Source organism: Heteronotia binoei, chromosome 6, assembly GCF_032191835.1.
Source record: "Heteronotia binoei isolate CCM8104 ecotype False Entrance Well chromosome 6, APGP_CSIRO_Hbin_v1, whole genome shotgun sequence".
Lineage (NCBI taxonomy): Eukaryota > Metazoa > Chordata > Lepidosauria > Squamata > Gekkonidae > Heteronotia > Heteronotia binoei.
This window is the reverse complement of record NC_083228.1, coordinates 92,066,853-92,085,632: the sequence shown is the minus strand read 5'-3', so window position 1 is coordinate 92,085,632 and position 18,780 is coordinate 92,066,853. Positions and strand designations below refer to the sequence as shown.

The following is an 18,780-nucleotide window of genomic DNA, read 5'->3' as shown; positions in this document are numbered from 1 at the left end:
ATCTCTTATGCCGGGTTAAAACTGTGAATATCTTGTCTCATGGTAATAACCATAGCCTTGGGTTAAGCAGTTGTGAAGCTGCAAATATTCCAACTGCTGAGGGGCAGGTATTTACAATACAATGTTGAATTTCTGTAAAACAAACAAGTTCACTTAGCTGCAAAAAATTTTTTCACACAGTGAAAGAAACAAGAAAACTGAGTAGGGAACAGACCCAGTAGGGAGGTTGGCTAAATGAAGATTGACAAATAAGTAGCTGACTGAAAGCAGGGGGTATTGTTGAGTGACAGAAGGTTTGGGAGGGAGGGACAGAGAGTACATTGACGGGGAAAGTGAGGCTTGTTGGGTGGTGGAAGCTGTCAGAGCTGGAGGAACACACCTACCTAATAGTTTCAAGTAGTGACTACTGCAGGTGTGTCAAGAAGGTGGTAAGCAAGGCAAATGAGATAGGGGCTTACAGCACAAGCGTAAATGCTCTCCATGAGCTTTAGAAGAGTATAACTATGTGCTGGATTAAAGCAGAAGTCAAATAGCACCTTTAAGACTGACAAACTTTCATTCAGAATGTAAGCTTTTGTGTGCATGCACACTTCCTCAGACAAGGAGTGAGGTAAAGTAAGCAGAACTACGTATAGCTGGTGGGGTTTAGAGTGCAAAGTGGTACAAAGTTAAAATCCAATAGCAGAATAGTAACAAATAGTAACAAATTCAGAAAATCTTTGATCTGGGTTGCATTAGTGTGGGAAACCAATAAACAGTAACATGTCAGAATGTGAGAATGTGTGTTAATTCTATTGCTAAGAAGCCTGGGTCAAAATGAGTGCATTTCTTTCCCAGTTTTTTCTGTCCAAATAATTTACCTTTTAACAATTAACATAAATATATACATCATTCTAGTTTGCCATTAGAAAAAAATAAATATAGTGGAAGATGGGTTTAGTATATGTAATGAAATAAATATCTCTTGTTTGAATATGTCAATACAAAAACATTCTGATACACTCTGCTAAAAGAGAAATACATTGTAATACTGTGGATATATAGCCATACTCGGTGAAGTGAGTTTAGCATATGTAATAAGATTAAAAAAACCTCCAGTATCCCTGTTCAGTCCTGGGGAGGTGTTTGTTCCAAGTTTCATAATAATTTGTAATTCAGCAATTTCCCTCTTCATTCTGTTCTTGAAGTTCCTTTGCAGTAAAACAGCAAAAATATTTTACACAGTCCATATAACTAATTAAATTTTGTGTTGCCATTTCATGGCTGTTACCTTATTGACTGGTTTGCTATGATGCCCTATGGTGCAAGTAAGTATCAGAGTACTCAGTTTGTATCCTACTTTGGCTTAGACACAGCAAGGCCAGGTAGTTTTAAAAGTAACATTGAATCCTGCTTTTTCTGTTATGTCTTGCTTTGCAAATGCATTTGCTTTGTCTAGGAAGATGTAAACAGTTGCCAGGATAGATCGTTGATAACAGTGTTGCCCTGCTCCTGGTGTTTATTTGGGCTTTACAAAGTCACAAGCTATTGCTACTTGCTCTCAGTTAATGCAGTAGAATAAAAGGCCATGTGCTTGTTCCTTCACTTTGATCATCACCTCTTGGAAATGGAGGTAGCTCTTTTTTTCACCAGTGTTTTTCCTTGTTTTTTGGGTCATGATATTACTGACTAGTTTTCTGAATTCTTTTAAGCATGTTGAACAAGTGTGCAGTTTTATAATGTTAACGTTAGCACTATGAGTCATTTACTAATGACATTTTTCTTTAGCAAGCAAAAAATAAAGGAATACTTAGTTACTGGCTGCAGTTGTATGGCTTATCTTTTCATCCTTTTAATCATTAGTGTTTCAGTACCACTACATTTGTCTCCCATTCAGTTTCCATTACATCTGTTCTCAGTTCAGAGAGCCAAAGGGACTTTCCAGTGAAGAACAGAAGGCTTACCTGCTGTGAGAAGAGGCTCTTCCTTTGTAATGGTCTTCCACTTTCAGTTGTCCACTGTCTCTTTAGTCAGTCTTCTTCCTTTGCTTTTTTCCTACTTGCATAATATTTTCAGTGATTTTCAGAATCCAAAAACCTTGCTCCAGTTCACCATCTTCGTTGCAGGCAACAGCCAAGGACATTGTTTTCTTGTGCTGAGTTAATAGCTAGTACTGTAAGCAAAATTAATAGGATATCTGAAGTCTTTTAAATAATAATAATAATAATAATAATAATAATAATAATAATAATAATAATAATAATAATAATAATAACTTTTTATTTGTATCCCGCCCTCCCCGCAAGCAGGCTCAGGGCAGCTCACAACATGTGAATACAGTATACAATAAAACCATGTGCAATCAATTATAAATTCATATACAATTTCAATATAAAATCATCCTTAAAATCATTAAAATTACATTAAATTTAAGATTATGGTGCTATAATTAACATCTTTCATAAAATCCAGTGATTAAAACATAAAACATACAACATATCCAACAGGACTTTCTTGGCTCGGTTTATGTGAAGGCTATTTTAAAGAGGTGGGTCTTACAGGCCCTGCGGAATTGATCTAAGTATCACAGGGCCTGTACCTCCTTCGGGAGTTGGTTCCACAGTAGGGGGGCCACTACAGAGAAGGCCCGATCCCAGGTGGACTTCAATCTGGCCTCCTTTGGCCCAGGGATATTCAGCTGGTTCTTTCCAGCTGACCTCAGCGCTCTCTGGGGTTCATGCGGGGAGAGACGGTCCCTCAAGTAGACAGGTCCTCGGCCATATAGGGCTTTAAAGGTAATAACCAGCACCTTGTAACGAACTCGGTATGCCACCACCAGCCAGTGCAGTCCGCGTAGCCCCGGCTGTATGTGCTCCCATCTTGGGAGCCCTAACAGCAGCCTAGCCGCTGCATTCTGCACCAGCTGCAGCCGCCGAGTTCGGCACAGGGGCAGCCCCATGTAGAGGGCGTTACAGTAGTCCAGTCTCGAGGTGACGGTAGCATGGATCACCGTTGCTAGGTCCTGGCGCCCAAGGAAGGGGGCCAGCTGCTTCGCCCATCGAAGATGAAAAAACGCGGACTTGGCAGTGGCCGCTATCTGTGCCTCCATTGATAATGAAGGCTCCAGAAGAACCCCCAAGCTCCTGACTCTATGGGCTGCTTTCAGCGGTACACTGTCAAAAGCCGGAAGGGGGATTTCCCCCCCCCAGGGCACCACGGCCCAAGCAAAGGACCTCTGTCTTCGTTGGATTCAACTTCAACCCACTCAGCCTGAGCCAACCTGCCACGGCCTGCAATGCTAAGTCCAGGTTCTCCGGGACGCAGCCAGGCCGGCCGTCCATTAGCAGATAGAGCTGGGTGTCGTCTGCATATTGGTGACACCCGAGCTCAAACCTCCGGGCTATCTGGGCAAGGGGGCGCATGTAGATGTTAAATAACATCGGGGAGAGAACTGCACCCTGTGGCACCCCACACACTAGTGGGTGCCTCTGGGACAGCTCTCCCCCAATTGCCACCCTTTGTCCCCGCCCATCAAGGAAGGAGGAAAGCCACTGTAAGGCCGACCCCCTAATCCCTGTGTCGGCAAGCCGGCGGGCCAGTAGCCGATGGTCGAACGCGGCCGACAGATCTAACAACATCAGCACCGCCACACCGCCTCGATCCATATGCCGCTGGAGGTCATCCACCAAGGCGACCAGCACTGTCTCCGTTCCATGGCCTGGACGGAAGCCGGACTGGTGGGAGTCTAAGGCGGAAGTGTCATCCAGAAATCTCTGTAACTGTGCCGCCACTGCCCTCTCAATAACTTTACCTAAAAATGGTAGATTCGAGACCGGTCGGTAATTCGCCCATTCGGCCGGGTCTGCTGTACTTTTTTTCAAGAGAGGGCGGACCATGGCCTCTTTCAAAGATGTTGGAAATTGCCCTTCCAAGAGGGATCTATTTATGATATCCCGTATAGGATATCTTAGCTCCCTCTGACAAGATTTAATCAGCCAGGAGGGGCATGGGTCAAGGTCACAAGTTGTAGGGCGCACAGTAGAGAGAATTCCGTCAACTTCCCCTAAGCTAAGTGCGTCGAAGTGATCCAAACTAAAATCAGAAGACAGGCACAGAGCCTCGGGTTCCAATACTGTATCCAACATGGCGGGAAAGTCTTGGCGGAGCGACGAGATTTTGTCTGCAAAAAATTTCGCAAAAGCCTCACAGCCTATTTTCAATTCCAATTTAGAAGTAAATTAGTGGGGCCATCTTTCATCTCATGAATTAACTACATAACACTGGAGTCCTGTGATTAGAGTTCCTTTAGGTAGCTGTAGACCCATATTTAAAATAGAATTTTATTTTTTCAGTACTTTTTGCATGGATACTGTTGTGTTGTTGCTCATGCATTTAAGAGATTCAATATTTTATGGTGATCTGTGGTATTTATGGAATGTACAAACATGGGATCATTGCCTCCCAGATTGGTATTTATGGCTGTATTTATGATTGTTTACATATTCTTGGTGTGAAAGATGATATTGAAAACTTGATGAGATTTCAGGTGATACACTGAAGGGGATTTGAGGTCTTTTAAAGCACAACATTAGAATGACATAGAATAAATTGTTGCTGTCGCAGAGGAAAAAATTGAAATGTATGGATTAATGTACAGTGGGTTCAGCAAAAAAAAATGAGTATTTCAGCAGCAGTACTCTGGAGCAATAGCATAGAAATTCCTAAATAAAAAATAACAAGCCATCCACATAATTTTTGGAGTGGTTTTTGGTGATGATGAAACTATTATTCAAGAAGTATTTTTCTGTTATATGCTTTCAAAGGCTTTCACGGCCAGAGTCCATTGGTTGTTTTAGATTTTCTGGGCTGTGTGGCCATGGTCAGGTCTCACAATGCCAAGACTATAGGCGCATAGCCCAGAAAATTTACAACAACAAATATTCTTCTGCTGTTAAATTTTGGTTACAGCACTATTTTGTTAGTTGCCATGGGTGCCCACACAGTAGGAATGTTGAATACCTCTCTTATCTGACAGGTCAAGGATTGAATGTCAGGACTCCTGAAGGACTGAAGGTTAGTTCAGGGTTAGTTTCTTTATTCACATAATAGTTAATCGTGCTGGATTGTTTGTTTTTTTTAAATATGTGTGTGTGTGTGTACACACACACACACACACACACACACACACACACACATATATATATATATATATATATATATATATATATATATATATATATATATATATATATATATATATATATATATGAGAGAGAGAAATTATCTACTTAATCTTCATGGATATCAACCTTTTTGTTTGCTTTTGAATGTTTAGAATAGCAAAATATCCTCAATCTTAAGAGATATTGGTAACAACCTATTATGTGTTCTACAAAACCTGCTAAAATTGTAGCAACATCATAAATCCAGTTCTTTTCTTTAGCTGAACTTCACAGCCTCATTCTTTTGCATGCATGATTATTTTTTGTCAGTTTGCATGCACAGAAGTGTATTTTAAATCTAGGAACTTCTAGATTACCACTATGCATTATGTAGTTACAAATGTTATTTTGATTGGACTGGTTAAGACTGAGTTCTAATGTGGCAGAGTGGGAACTGCTACAGAATTAGATAAAACAATGCTGAATATTAGTTTGCTAGCGGGGAACAAGTCACTGGAATATTATTGCACCAAATTCTGCCTGGAATCAGATTTAGTTTTAGGCTCATTTTTTAAATTTTTTACCGGAATATTTTGAAGATTATAAAAGAAAATGGAAATGAAAATGAACAATATGTTCAGAAACAATATTAAGGGCATTGGGAGAAGCTAGATGAAATTAAAGGTGTCAGATAGAACAAGAGATCTTTGGGCTTGTTGTGGATACTGGCAATGTGTAGCTTGTCATGAAACTGCTCTACAGAGATCCCTGTGCTAGCTGTGCATTTCCTATATTCCCCAGCCCTCTAGGAGCCAAGGAATGCATCCTTGTTAGTTTGTATGCCTCTACCTGGGCTGCTTTCACACAGAGGATTTTTCCTGTTTCAGCCATCCAACTGATGCATTTCCCCTCCCTCTTTTTACTTGCCTTCATCCTGTATTCATGTTTCAAATCAAGAACTGCCCATTCTTTCTACCTCAAAACCCACTTTGTTCTAAACCTGTTTTTTTAAAAGTGTTTCCCTGGTAGGATACTATCAGCATGAGAAGTTTCTTGTATCTGAAATGATAGCTACAACTTGTCTTCGAATGAAAGGAAAAGCCACTTTAATTCCTTTCCTTTCTCTACCTTTTGTCTGTGAACTGCCCTGTAGCTGCTGGAATATTCCCCTCCACACAGAAACACTGCTTGGCATTGTTAGTGCCAATAATTTTTAAAAAATTATATAAGGAAGTTTCCATTTTTTACCTGTCAGAAAGTGAAGGTCTAGGTCAGTACCCTTGCCAAAGGAAGATTTAAACAATAAGCCCTTTCTTTATTATTCTAGGGCGTTTGGCACACAACTCTCAAAGTAGTATTGGGTGCAAAGAGTTATCTGTCCAAGGAAATGCAGTATTCCACCACTGCCCTAGCTGTTTGACAGGAGGCTGTGATGGTGAGATCTGTATGCCAGTTCCTGCCCGCCCGCCCACCCCCCCAAAAAAAAAATATTTGCGAAACTCCTGGAAATTGAGTTTTGAAGCAAGCTCGAAGTAGGATGGACCTGTTTCTTTCATATGGAGTGAGTCTGTTGCTATGTTGACTTTTGTATTACTCTTTTCAGTCCAGAAACAGCTGAACAAGATGACAATTGGACTACCATTTGATGATTACTTTGTTGGATTTATAAGAGAGTTTTTTGAGGCCTCACCAATGCCTTTTAAGGTCTGACACCCCACCTATCTTTGTGATACTGCACAAAAAGGATCCTGTGTGAAGAGGCTAGTCTTTGTTTCTTTGCTTCCTAAGAAGTGACTGTAGTTTTTTCCTTCCAAAATGTAAATGAGATTTATTGTAACACTAAGCTCAGCTCAGTTTATTTGTTTGAAAGGGATGGTAATCACAAAAGTACTCTGCAGACTTTCTCAGTTGAATTGTTTGCTTATTTTGTGCCAGTTCATTGCATTTCACAGTGCTGTTTCAGCACCACATAAATGAGTACAGTAAATTTTTCTGATTTTTGTAATCAATTTACTGGTAGGTAACAGTGTTACTCATTCTCTGGTTTGTTTTTTCAGTTCTCTCTTTTCACATTTGCTTTCTTTCCAGACTGAGAAAACAAGGGGGAAAGCTTATGTTAAAGATCAGTTTAACAACTACTCCTAAACCCGTTTTATCCTGTAGATATAAAAGCCTTTTCATCTTGGCAAAATGGAGCTCTCCCATTGGTTAGGGGTGTGCTGCTTTCCATCAACCTTTGGCCTGTCAAACCATCAATCAAGAGTACTTGCATGCCATTGGTTGAGTCTGCTACTCTCTCCCACCCAAGTGGCTGTTCCTAGACAGTCAAACTGATTCTGTTAGTAAAAGGCAACCAATCTTGGTTCTGGCAGTTTCTGGCTCTCCATACACTCCCCATTGCTTCACAGAGGAGAGAAAGAAACCCTCCCTCAATTGGCTGAGGGAGGAGGAGGGAAAGAACCAGAGAAAGCCTTCCTTTGAGGGCTTCTCCCTATACTCCTCTGGAAAGGAAACAGCCAGAGACAGGGCAGGGGGTGGTGGACATAGACATAGAGAGAGACATAAAGAGAGTGAAGTCCTGTGCTTAAAACGAACAACATTATCAGAGAGAGAGTGTGTGTTGGTCTGAAAGGTATCACTAAAGGCCTCTGAGAGAGAATTCGTTGGAGCCAGTCCCAACTAGGGCTGCCAGTTCCAGGTTGGTGGAAATTCCAGGAGATTCTGTGGTGGATTTTGAAAAGGGCATAGGAGATAAGGCTTAAAGCAGGGTCTGCCAGGCCCAGGTTCTTGCTGTGGAAGCTGATGGCAGATTTCAGACCAGTCACAGACTTTCAGCCTAACCTACCTCACAGGGTTGTTGTGAAGAACAAAGCGGGGGAGAGGAGAATGATGTAAGCTGCTTTGGCCTCCCCACACTGTGGAGAAAGACTTTCTTTTTCCTATGTAGAGGCTGCAGGGATACAAAGTTGAAGTCAGAGGAAGAAATATAGGGAAGGGGATAAAGTTGGAAATTCCTGGAGATTTAAGGTGTGGAGCCTGGAGAGGGTGGGGTTTAAGGAGGGGTGAAACCTCAGACAGGCACATTGTCATACACTCCACCCTCTAAACCAGCCGTTTCCCCCTGGGGAACCACTGTTGGTAATCTCCAGGTGATGACTGGAGATCACTCAGAATTATAACTGTTCTCCAGATGACTGAGATCACCTCCCCGGGGGGTGGTGGTGGTGGTGGTTAATGAATGCCTTAACCTAGGTGGGTGGGAAGACAGCAAGGGTGGAGACACTCACCCAGAGCCTCCTTCAAGAGCCTGTTGTATTTTTTTCCACAATGGGCCTTATTCCTAGTTAACTTAATAATCAACAACCGCACAACTAGGAAAATGATCAACATAAGACAGCTGCTGTAGGTGATTTTTGGCTGTTATTCAGTTTACTGACCACTCTTTTGTAACCCTTCCCTTTACTGCTTTCCTTCTCCTTCTCATGAGTTGAATTGACTTCATTGCTGGTGTCTTAATGATAATAATTTTTAGTAAATAACTTACCTAAATATTTTGTCCAATAACTGTTCCATGAACTGTTCCTCTTTTTCACTATATACCAGTCTGATCTCCACAAGCGTTGTGTGATTTTTTTCTGGGTCTGTATTCCCCTGTTAAATGCCTTTTCCTGCTTTCCTGTTCAGTACATTTTCCGCTTTTATAATTAACTAGGAGTAAGGCCTGTTGTGGGGGAAAAAATACAACGGGCTCTAAAAGGAGGCTCTGGGTAAGTGCCTGCGACCCTTGCAGTCTTCCCATCCACCCAAGTGAAGGCATTAACTTCCCCCCACCTCAAGGGAAGCTTATCTCTGCTATCTAGAGAGCAGTTGTGAATCTGAGTGATCTTCAGTGGTTCCCTAAGAGGAAATGGCATTGTACCTGTCTGAGGTTCCACCCCACCCCTTAAATATCCACGAATTCCCTAACCTGGAGTTGCCAACCTATCTCCTTCCCTTTATCTGACCCTCTGACTTCAGCTTTCCATCTCCTTCCCCCTCCCCGCAGCTTCTACATAGGTTGTCTTTCTCCACAGTGGGGGATGAGGAACCAAATCAGCTTACATAATTCCCTTCTGCCCCCTTTGATCTGAACAACAACCCTGTGAGGCAGGTTAGGCTGGAAGTTTGTGACTGGTCTGAAATCAGTCAGTCAGCTTCCACAGCAAGGACCTGGGTCCAGCAGACCCCATCCTGAAGCCCTAGCTCCTATGCCCTCTTCAAAGTCTACCACAGAATCTCCAGAAATTTCCCATCAACATGGAAAGATAGCACTGAAGGCCTCTGGGTGAATGTCTGCCACCCTTGCTGTCTTCCCACCCACCAAAGTGAAGGCATTCACTCCCTCCACACACACCTCAAGGGGAGCTGATCTTTGGCATCTGGAGAGCAGTTGTAGTTCTGAGTGATCTCCAGCCCTCACCTGGAGATTGACAACAGTCACTCCCATGAGGAAAGTGTTGGTTTGGAGTCTATGGCATTGTACCTCTCTGAGGTCCCACACCACCTCAAACCCTGCCCTCTCCAGGCCCAGCCCTTTAAATCTCCAGGAATTTCCTAACCTGGAGTTGGCAAGCCTATCTCCTTCCCTTTATCTGCCCTCTGACTTCAGCTTTCCATCACCTGTGCCCTTCCTGCAGTCTCTATATAGGAAAATTAGTCTTTTTTCATGGGGGGGGGGGAACCAAAGCAGTTTACATCATTCTCTCCCCCCACCCCATGTGATCTGAACAACAACCCTGTGAGGCAGGTTAGGCTGGAAGTCTGTGACTGGTCTGAAATCAGTCAGTCAGCTTCCAAAGCAAGGACGTGGGCCCGGCAGATCCCACTCTGAAGCCCTAACTCCTATGCCCTCCTCAAAGTCCACCACAGAGTTTCCAGGAATTTCTCACCAACCTGGAACTGGCAGCCGTAGTCAGCACTGGGCCGAGTGAGTTCTGCCTCAGAGGTCTGTAGTGAGACTTTTCAGTTCAAAAGACTATCTCTGACAAACTGTTTAATAGGAAGGAGTCATCAGCCATTACATCAGCTTACAGCATTCCCCTCTCCTCTCCCCTCCCCCTTTTATCTGAACAACAACAACCCTGTGAGGCAGGTTAGCTTGGTTTGAAATCGCCCAGTCAAGCTTCTACAGCCCTCACCTGGAGATTGGCAACAGTGGTTCCCCAGGAGGAAAGGCCTCCTTCAGAGGCCTGTAGTGATACATTTCAGACCAACAGTCCCTCTCTGACAGACTGTTTAATAGGGAAGAGTTCTCAGCCATTACATCAGTTTATAGCAGGGATGGCCAATGGCAGCTCTCCAGATGTTTTTTGCCTACAATTCCCATCAGCCCCAGCCATTGGCCATGCTGGCTGGGACTGATAGGAGTTGTAGGCAAAAAAATCTGGAGAGCTACTGTTGGCCACCCCTGGTTTACAGCATTCTCCTCTCCCCTTCCCCCTTTGATCTGAACAACAACAGCCCCGTGAGACAGTTTAGGCTGGTTTGAAATCACCCAGTCAGCTTCTACAGCCCTCACCAGGAGATTGGCAACAGTGGTTCTCCAGGAGGAAAGACCCCTCTCTCAGAGTCCATTCTGTCATATGAACCCAATGTAGCCTAATTAGAATAGAAAGAGTGAAGAGTATTGGCAGGTGGAAAGCACCCCTCTCTGCTGTGAATGAACATTCTTTTTACCTCAGTTGAAAAGGAGGAACCCAACTGTTTTCTCATGAACACTGGCCCTTAGCTGGGGGAGAGGGGGCTGGGGGGGGGCAGGCACCACAAATCTTTCCCTGTTTTACACCCTCACACCTCCTTGCCTGCTCTCAGACGGACTGTCCTGGACTTCCTATAACAGGCCCTGAGGAGAAGCAGTCCTGCTCAGTAAGCTCCCAATCAGGAGATAACTGTCTCTGTCGACAGTCAGTGGCCTTCTGCTGGGGTTCTTTCCTGATGGGGCTGGTGGTGGGTGGGAGAGAGCAGACTCAGCCAATGGCATGGCAGAGACAGTGTGAGCCAATCCTGCTCAAGCCACATCCATCCAATAAAAATCCTGAGAATTGCCACCACGCTTGGGCTTTTATTATTTACCTGATGCACACTACAATAATACCACTTTCCTGGAAGTAAACCTCATTGATTAGATCTCAGTAGTATCTATCTGATAGTCTCATTAGCCTCTCTCTGGAATCCATTCTGTACAATGCAAAGATGGAAATACAAAATTCTATCTGGCATCTTGTTAGTTTCTTTATTCATAGAGGGGAAGCTGCCAACATTGGCTGAATTTGTTTAATATTATACTGCTCAGGTGTGTAAGCCAGCAGCAATGATGGCTGCACAAGCCCTTAAACTGTGACTCTTTAACAGGGTGGACTTTCTGTGTCCTAGGAGATATGTTCCAATTGCTATTTACTTAGCATTTTAAGTTCTTACTATGTGTACACATAACAGCACTATAAATTAGTTGTCTACTCTATATCATCCTGTCAGGCAGGGAAAATACTATCACACGTGTGTGGTAAAGGGATTGTCTATATTGGCCTACTTTTCTGTTCAGCCTGAGGATTTAGATTTTAAAAACCTAGCCAAATGTTGCTGGTTGTATTTTTCTAATTAGTCATATTTTCAAAACAAATTCGGTATTATTCCAAACTAGTACCTGGATGCAACATGCTTTTTTGGGGGGTGGGGGTGGGGAAAGGATACTAAGGATAGTGTAAGCCTAAAGATTCTTTCCTGAGAGTATGCTTCAGATAATAAAATGGAGCTTGCTTTTAAGTAACTTGTTTAGGATTGCTCCCTAATGCTGAAGTCCTATGTGCACTTACCCACTGAGCCAATATTTTACTTCCAAGTAAATATATATATAATATTGCACTGTAGATCTCCTACTACTATCATTTTAAGGTGTTTTAAAAAAAATTTGGGCTATATTAGTGCACTTCTAGCACTATAACATTTGTTATGAACATAAAGCATTGAAAAGGCTATTGTGATTTCTAGTTATGGGTATTCCACAGTTTAGCTTTCACAAAGTTCCAAAAGAGACATGGCTCTTGGTATTGTAAGGAACCTAATTATGTTAAAAGATGTTAGTAATGATATTCAAAGATGTTTTGCCTTGTTAAAATCCTTTTTGTAGTTTCCTTTAGAAAAAAAAGAAGTCAGGATACACTTTGAACTTTGGAAACTCTGGTTCTACTTCCTTCCATGCTTCTTGTGTGATGCTGTGTGATTTTTCTCAGTCTCTGTTCCCAGTCTCTAAAAGAGATCCAGTAGTTACCTACCTCAAGGATAAGGACCAGCATGCCAGTCACTGAACTGTTTATTATTCACACTAAAGAACAGCCTTAGGACTTACTTTTTAAAACATCATTGAAGTGTCTTAGCAAAGCAGGACAGAGTACTGCTTGGAACCTAGCCCTGCAGCAGCCAGGGGCAAACCTAGTATTTTAGCAGAGGTTTTCCTGTTGGCCAATTGCTGCAGCTGTAGGCTTCTCCAGATAAGAATACAAGCTCTGCCCTGGGACTTTCCATGATGCAGCATGCTAGCTATACAAATCAGGGAACAGTCAATTTGAATTTTTTGAATGTCTGCTTTGTAAAGTGCCTGTGGGTATGGTTATTCTAGTAGTACTTCAAATTGCTTCCCCATTATTTGTTAAATTTTGGCCAGTATTTGGTCAGTTTACCAATTCTTTCTTTGACAGATTAGATGTCCCTAAGACATCACAATATCTGCAAGATCAGGCAAATGTCTCAGGTGATTGCAGGTTTTTTGTTTTGTTTTTGAATAAGTGTATTGGTTGTAACTTTATAGTAATATTGAGATTACTTTATATAAGTAGGTATTTCTAAGTCTGTTTGTTTATTACTTTAAATACAAGCTGTAGCAAAGAACTAGATAGCTAGAGGAAATTATGTTGCCCACGAACAATTTCGGAATGTTGAATGAAACACAATAATAAGGGATTAAGCCTGCATGAATGACCTTGAAGAAAACAGAAAGCAGATATTTTATTCCAAAAGTATTGCTAGTATTAACTGTTGTAGAATTCTAGATGAAAAAAGTAAACTGATTCACAGTATCTGGTAAGGAGAACTTTGAATCGTTCTTAAATAATTTGCACAATGTCTTATTGCCTGAAGTGAAAAATGTTAATGTTTATTTTTGTGTGTACTGCATAATCACTAAAGGTATTTTACAAGTGTGTTTTACAAAAAGTATTTTACAATGTGTGTCTCATGGCTTGCATAAATGGACTTTAATAGGGTAAAATACTTACTACCAGTGTTTCCTTGGAAAAACAATGATCTTCTGAATCCAGTTAGAATGAGCAGTTAAAGTGAAAAGCAAATATTTCTCTCTCCCTCCCTTTTGAAACGTTCCCCCTTTGATAGACATGTATCCTAGGCATAGTTCAAATAGTTGTTTCTAGATGTCCTAATTAGGGATGGTCACAAACTGAAACATGAACCAGGCCAGTTTATGAAACGTGCCTCCCATACACTGTCCCTGAACCTTCTGAACCATGGGAGGTTTGGCATGGGTTCGTGCCTACCCTTGGCTTCCCCAGGTTCGGGAGTCTGGGGAAGTTTCATGCCTAACCTTGACTTCCCCAAGCACCATACAGCTGCAGGCACCTGGGGAAGACAGCTTGAACTGTCTTCCCTCCCAGGATTGGCTTTCATGAGCCTGGGAAGGGAGGCAGTTCAAGCTGCCCTCCAGCCAAGCCCCAGATGAGCTTGTGAGGAGACCTTTCCTTGCAGGATCAGCTGTTTTATGGGCTCTGCTGGGCTGTCCAGTTTCAACTGGGCTGTCTAGTTGAGCCCTTGGGAGACCCCTCCCTGATCTTTCTTGGCTGGCTGGGGAGGAAAAGAGAGATTGGGGAGAGAGATCGTTCCATTTACAGGCCCATAGGGGACAATAAAGAAATTGTGGGCTGCAGAAGGGAGGAGAAGGCATTTAAATGTCTCCCCCTCCCTCCCCCAGCCATGCTGAACCAGTTCGGGGAACATGGTGGTTTGATTGGCTCATGGTTCATTCAGTTTGTTCAATTAAGTGAACCAAATAAACCACCATTTTCTCGGTTCATACCTGTTCCTAGTTCTAATCCATTATAGCATTTTTAATATTTCTGACAAATGGTACCATGTTTACAGATCTATGTTCATTACTTACAAAAGTAACTTTTACTTTTTCTAATGAGGTGAGCTCATTGACTCAAAAGGAAATATATTTTCTGTAACCTGAACTCTTTAAGAAAAAACAACAACTTGTAGCTGCTAAATACTTAGGGTGTTTTAAGTCCTTATCTTCTATAGACTGTTGACTGGAAATCACAGGAGAGACTTTCAATTACAGTTAGAATGGCTTAGCTTCTTGTCTCCCTGGCCGTTTTGGATTTATTTTCCCTTTAACTTTCAGGATGGGTTTCATAAAGACAGAAAAGAGACTGCAGTGCATGCTCCCTTGGCAAGGATTCTGGCTGTGAATTCATCTGCTCTGTTGGATTGCAGCAGAACCCATTTGTGAAAGCTTTGCTGCACTAGTCTGAAAGAATCTTTTATGGACTGGCAGCTTTGGGGCCTCATGAAAGGTAATCCACAGTAGTACTGATTTGCTAGATTTAAAAAAATAGCATTTTTAACTTGTACTGAAATTTTTATTTAACACTATGCTCATATGTTCCCAGATTTGAAATATTAGTGATTTGTGTGTGTGTGTGTGTGTGTGGTTCTGTTCTCCTTTTGGAAAGCATCTGGTAGATCAAGAACTAATTTTTACATTGGGTGTATGTTCCTCTTTCACATTTGAAAATTTTCAGTTTGCTGACTTTTCATGTTCTGATTGGTTTATGGGGGGTTGGGGGAGAGATTTTAATGTTCAGCCTCTTTTGAGGGGGAAAAAGTGTGTGTTTCTTTTTTGCTTGCACATGTGGGGCAGTAACCAGAAATGTACTGCTAGACAAGTCTTTACCAGGACAATTGTATAAGGCATCAGTAGTTCTCAGTCATAGCCCCTTTGTGTGAATTCTTATGGTTATTAAATATCGGACTTACTTAGCAGTGGCTGCTAGTGGAGTCAGGAATTCGATGTTGTTCTTCTGCAGGCTGTATCAATCAGTGTTTCTGTACCAGTGCAAATCTATGGTGTATGTATACAGATACATAGCCAGCTTGTGTGATTTGTAGTATACTGCACAGCAAAACTGAATGATTTAATCTTTGTGGTAAATTGAATATTGAAAGATAGTTCTTGTTAATCCATCCATATTATTAAGGTAGACTCACATATAAGGCTGGCTTCATAAGTAAGTACGTATATTCTATTGAGCAACAAAACTAAGTACATTAGTCAGTATAGTAGAACAGCAGATTCAAAGTAAACAGCTACTAAGTAGGGGTGTGCATTCGGTTTGGCCGAACCGCATATACAGCCGAATCACCACTGCCAACATTGGCTGAATTTGTTTAATCGCCGTATACTGCTGAATAGCTATTTGGAAGTATACGGCTGTCAATGCAAAAGGCGGGAAAGTAGCTTCTGCAGCCTCAGGGGAGCTGCTTGCCTACTTTCCCGCCTTTAGTAGCATCTTCCCGCCTCTCCCATAGCCTCCCTGGGATCAGGGAGGGAGGGAAGGGGGAAGAGGAGCCCCGGCAGCCAATCCAAAGCATACATTTGCAAAATGCATTGCAAATGCATGCTTTGCAGGGCTGTTGTGTAGCTGATGGCCCAGCCATCAGCTACATTGTTGTTATTTTGATCTTTTGCTTACTTGGGTATCCAAGTAAGCACTGTTGTCTGGCCAATCAGAAAGCAGTGCTATTTTTTTGAAATTGCTCTCTGTAGGGCCAGAGAACCTTTTTAAGGAGTCTTCCTGGCTGGACTCCTCCATTGCTGCTGTGTTGGTGTATGTTGGTTGGTGTGAGAGATTGTGCTGCTGCTGGCTGGCCCTTGGCTTCAGCTGCTGTCTGCTGCTCTCTCACTCAGCCTTACCAGACTTCCCTGGAGTAGAGAAGACAAGGTAAGACAGTTTTGGGGTTCTTCTTGTTTTAGTTTTTGTTGGTAAAAGGACTAGAGTCCCTTTACTTATCCAGATTTGGGTGGGTGAGTACTGGGTGGGTAGCCTATTTGGGGTTGGGGTTAGGTTCTGCTGGGGGTGTGGGCCTGAGGTGGGGGGGTTTTGCTAATTTGCCCATATCTTAATTTAGTGAGAGGACTTTTAAAAGTGCAGTGTCCTTTTACTTCTCCTGATTTGGGTGGCTTGGATTTCTTGGGGTTAGGGTGAAGGGGTTTTTTTTGGGGGGGGGGGTTGGCAAAGTTCCTGTATTGTTAAAAGTTGAGGTTTTTTACTGTTTTAAAAGTATTCAGTGTTTGATTTGTTGCTGCTGTGTTGTGCTGCTGCTGTTACTCTTCTCTTCTGGTTCTTGCGGGGGGGTGCTGTTTGGCCTAATTTCCTAAGTTCCTGTATTGTTAAAAGTTAAAATTTTTACTGTTTTAAAAGTACTGTTTGATTTGTTTGCTTTGTTTACTGTTTGATTTGTTGCTGCTGTGTTGTGCTGCTGCTGTTACTCTTCTCTTCTGGTTCTTGTGCGGGGGTGCTGTTTGGCCTAATTTCCATTGTTTAAAAGGCCACTTTTGTCCCCATTTTCCTGGTTCAGGTTTTAGGGGGGTGGAGTGTTGTTGACTTATTTGGCCTGAGCTTTCTTGTTGGTGAAAAGGCCACTTTTTTCACTTGGCCTTTTGTGATTCTGCTGGTTTTGTTTTGGTTTTTTTAAATTACCTCTGGTTGGTGTGGGGGTTGGCGAGAGTGTGTGTGGGCTGTGTGTGCTGGGTCACTTTCTTGTTTTTATAGAGTAGATTGTGTGTTCTGTGGCAGGGAAGCTGGCACCTGGGTGAGAGACCCAGAACCAGCAGGCTTGTTGTGGTTGGCCAGCTCTCCCCGTGTTGTTTGGGGCAGGGCTGGAGAGCTGGCATCTGTAGATTGTGTGTTCTGTGGCAGGGAAGCTGGCACCTGGGTGAGAGACCCAGAACCAGCAAGCTTGTTGTGGTTGGCCAGCTCTCCCTGTGTTGTTTGGGGCAGGGCTGGAGAGCTGGCATCTGTAGATTGTGTGTTCTGTGGCAGGGAAGCTGGCACCTGGGTGAGAGACCCAGAACCAGCAGGCTTGTTGTGGTTGGCCAGCTCTCCCCATGTTGTTTGGGGCAGGGCTGGAGAGCTGGCATCTGGGTTTGCTGCAGCCAGGTCTGCAGAGCAGACCTTGAGCCGATTGTGTTTTCTGTTGCAGTGATGTTGGCAACTGAGTTTATATTGGTTCCAGGCCTGCAGGGTTCATAGAGTAGATAGAGGGATGTAGTGCATTTGGGTCCTATAGAGATTCTCTGGTGTGAAGTTAGGTTTGGCTTTGGGTGCCCCAGGAATTGGACCCCCTGGTCCAATTTTTTTTTTTTTTTGGCCTTGTGGGTTTTGTGTGGGACAGTGCCCTGAAGCTGCACAGCAGTTTGGGGGGCTCTGCTCAAAAACCCCCTGCTCCCCAGAGCCACTTTTCCCACGACAATTACAGTGAGGAAGTGGCTAATTGGGCTTTCCCCATCATTGTTGGCAATGGGCCTTTTGGGGAGCCCAAAGGCAGGGACCCCCTGGCCCAATCTTTTTGGGACTTGGGGGTTTTACCCGCAGTTTTTGGGGCTCTCCTTCAAACCCCCTGCCCCCAAGTAGCCTCTAATTATGCCCTATGTTGCCATTGATTTCAATGGCCCATAGGGTATAATGATGGAATAGGGGCACCCTCTTTGGGTGCCCCTGGAATGGGTTCCCCTGGCCCAATCTTTTTGAGACTTGGGGGGGTTGGAGGGGAGAGTCCTCTGCAGGTCCCCTGCAAATTTGAGGGCTCTCCCTCAAACCCCCTCCCCTCCAGGCGGCTTCAAATATACCCTATTTGCCATTGATTTCAATGTCCCATAGGGTATAATAGGGCTGTATATTCAGAAATAGCCGCACATCTACCGTATATGCGGCTATTCCGAATGCGGTATTCGACAGTATACGGGGATTCCGAATTTTCTCCCCCCGTATACTTCCGAATCCGTGTAATACCGATTTTTTTTTTTTTTGCACATCCCTACTACTAAGTCAAACATAACTGTAGATTCACTTAGGTGCATTCAAATGCATAACAGGTATAACTGCAGGTTAGATCTCTTCTGTATTGAAAAGTTGTTGGTTCACTGTTGCATGACTCCACCCTACACAAGTCTGTTTTGTTATGGCTTAGTTCACTGTACTACAGTTCTGACACAGCAGCTGTGTGGTGCTGTATTTTTTGGGGAGAGGGGGGTTACATACATCTGAGGAATCTCTAGGAAACAAAAAGGACATCTAGTTTTGCATTTAAGTTCTAATTTCAAATAATCTTTGTCCATATATTTGGCAGAAAATGACCTTGCATACCATGTTAGCAGCAGCTGCAGTAAGTGGAGTCAGACAAATTGGACTAGCAATTAATACATGCATTTTAGTTAATTTATTCAGTGCATTTTAAAGCTAATCTGTCTTCAATTAAAGTAACATGGGAAATATCTAATCTTGCATAACATCTAAGATATACAATTGAA

The 18,780-nt window shown here is 42.9% G+C and overlaps 1 protein-coding gene across 2 annotated transcripts in view; it reads left to right on the top strand.

Moving 5' to 3' along the window:
* PIK3CB (phosphatidylinositol-4,5-bisphosphate 3-kinase catalytic subunit beta) overlaps window positions 1-18,780 on the top strand; it is a 120,449-nt gene that overhangs the window by 13,733 nt on the left and 87,936 nt on the right. For both annotated transcript variants that reach the window (XM_060242167.1, XM_060242166.1), the window contains exon 2: window positions 14,593-14,764. The gene's annotated coding sequence lies outside the window, so the exon portion shown is untranslated. The remainder of the gene's footprint in view (window positions 1-14,592; window positions 14,765-18,780) is intronic.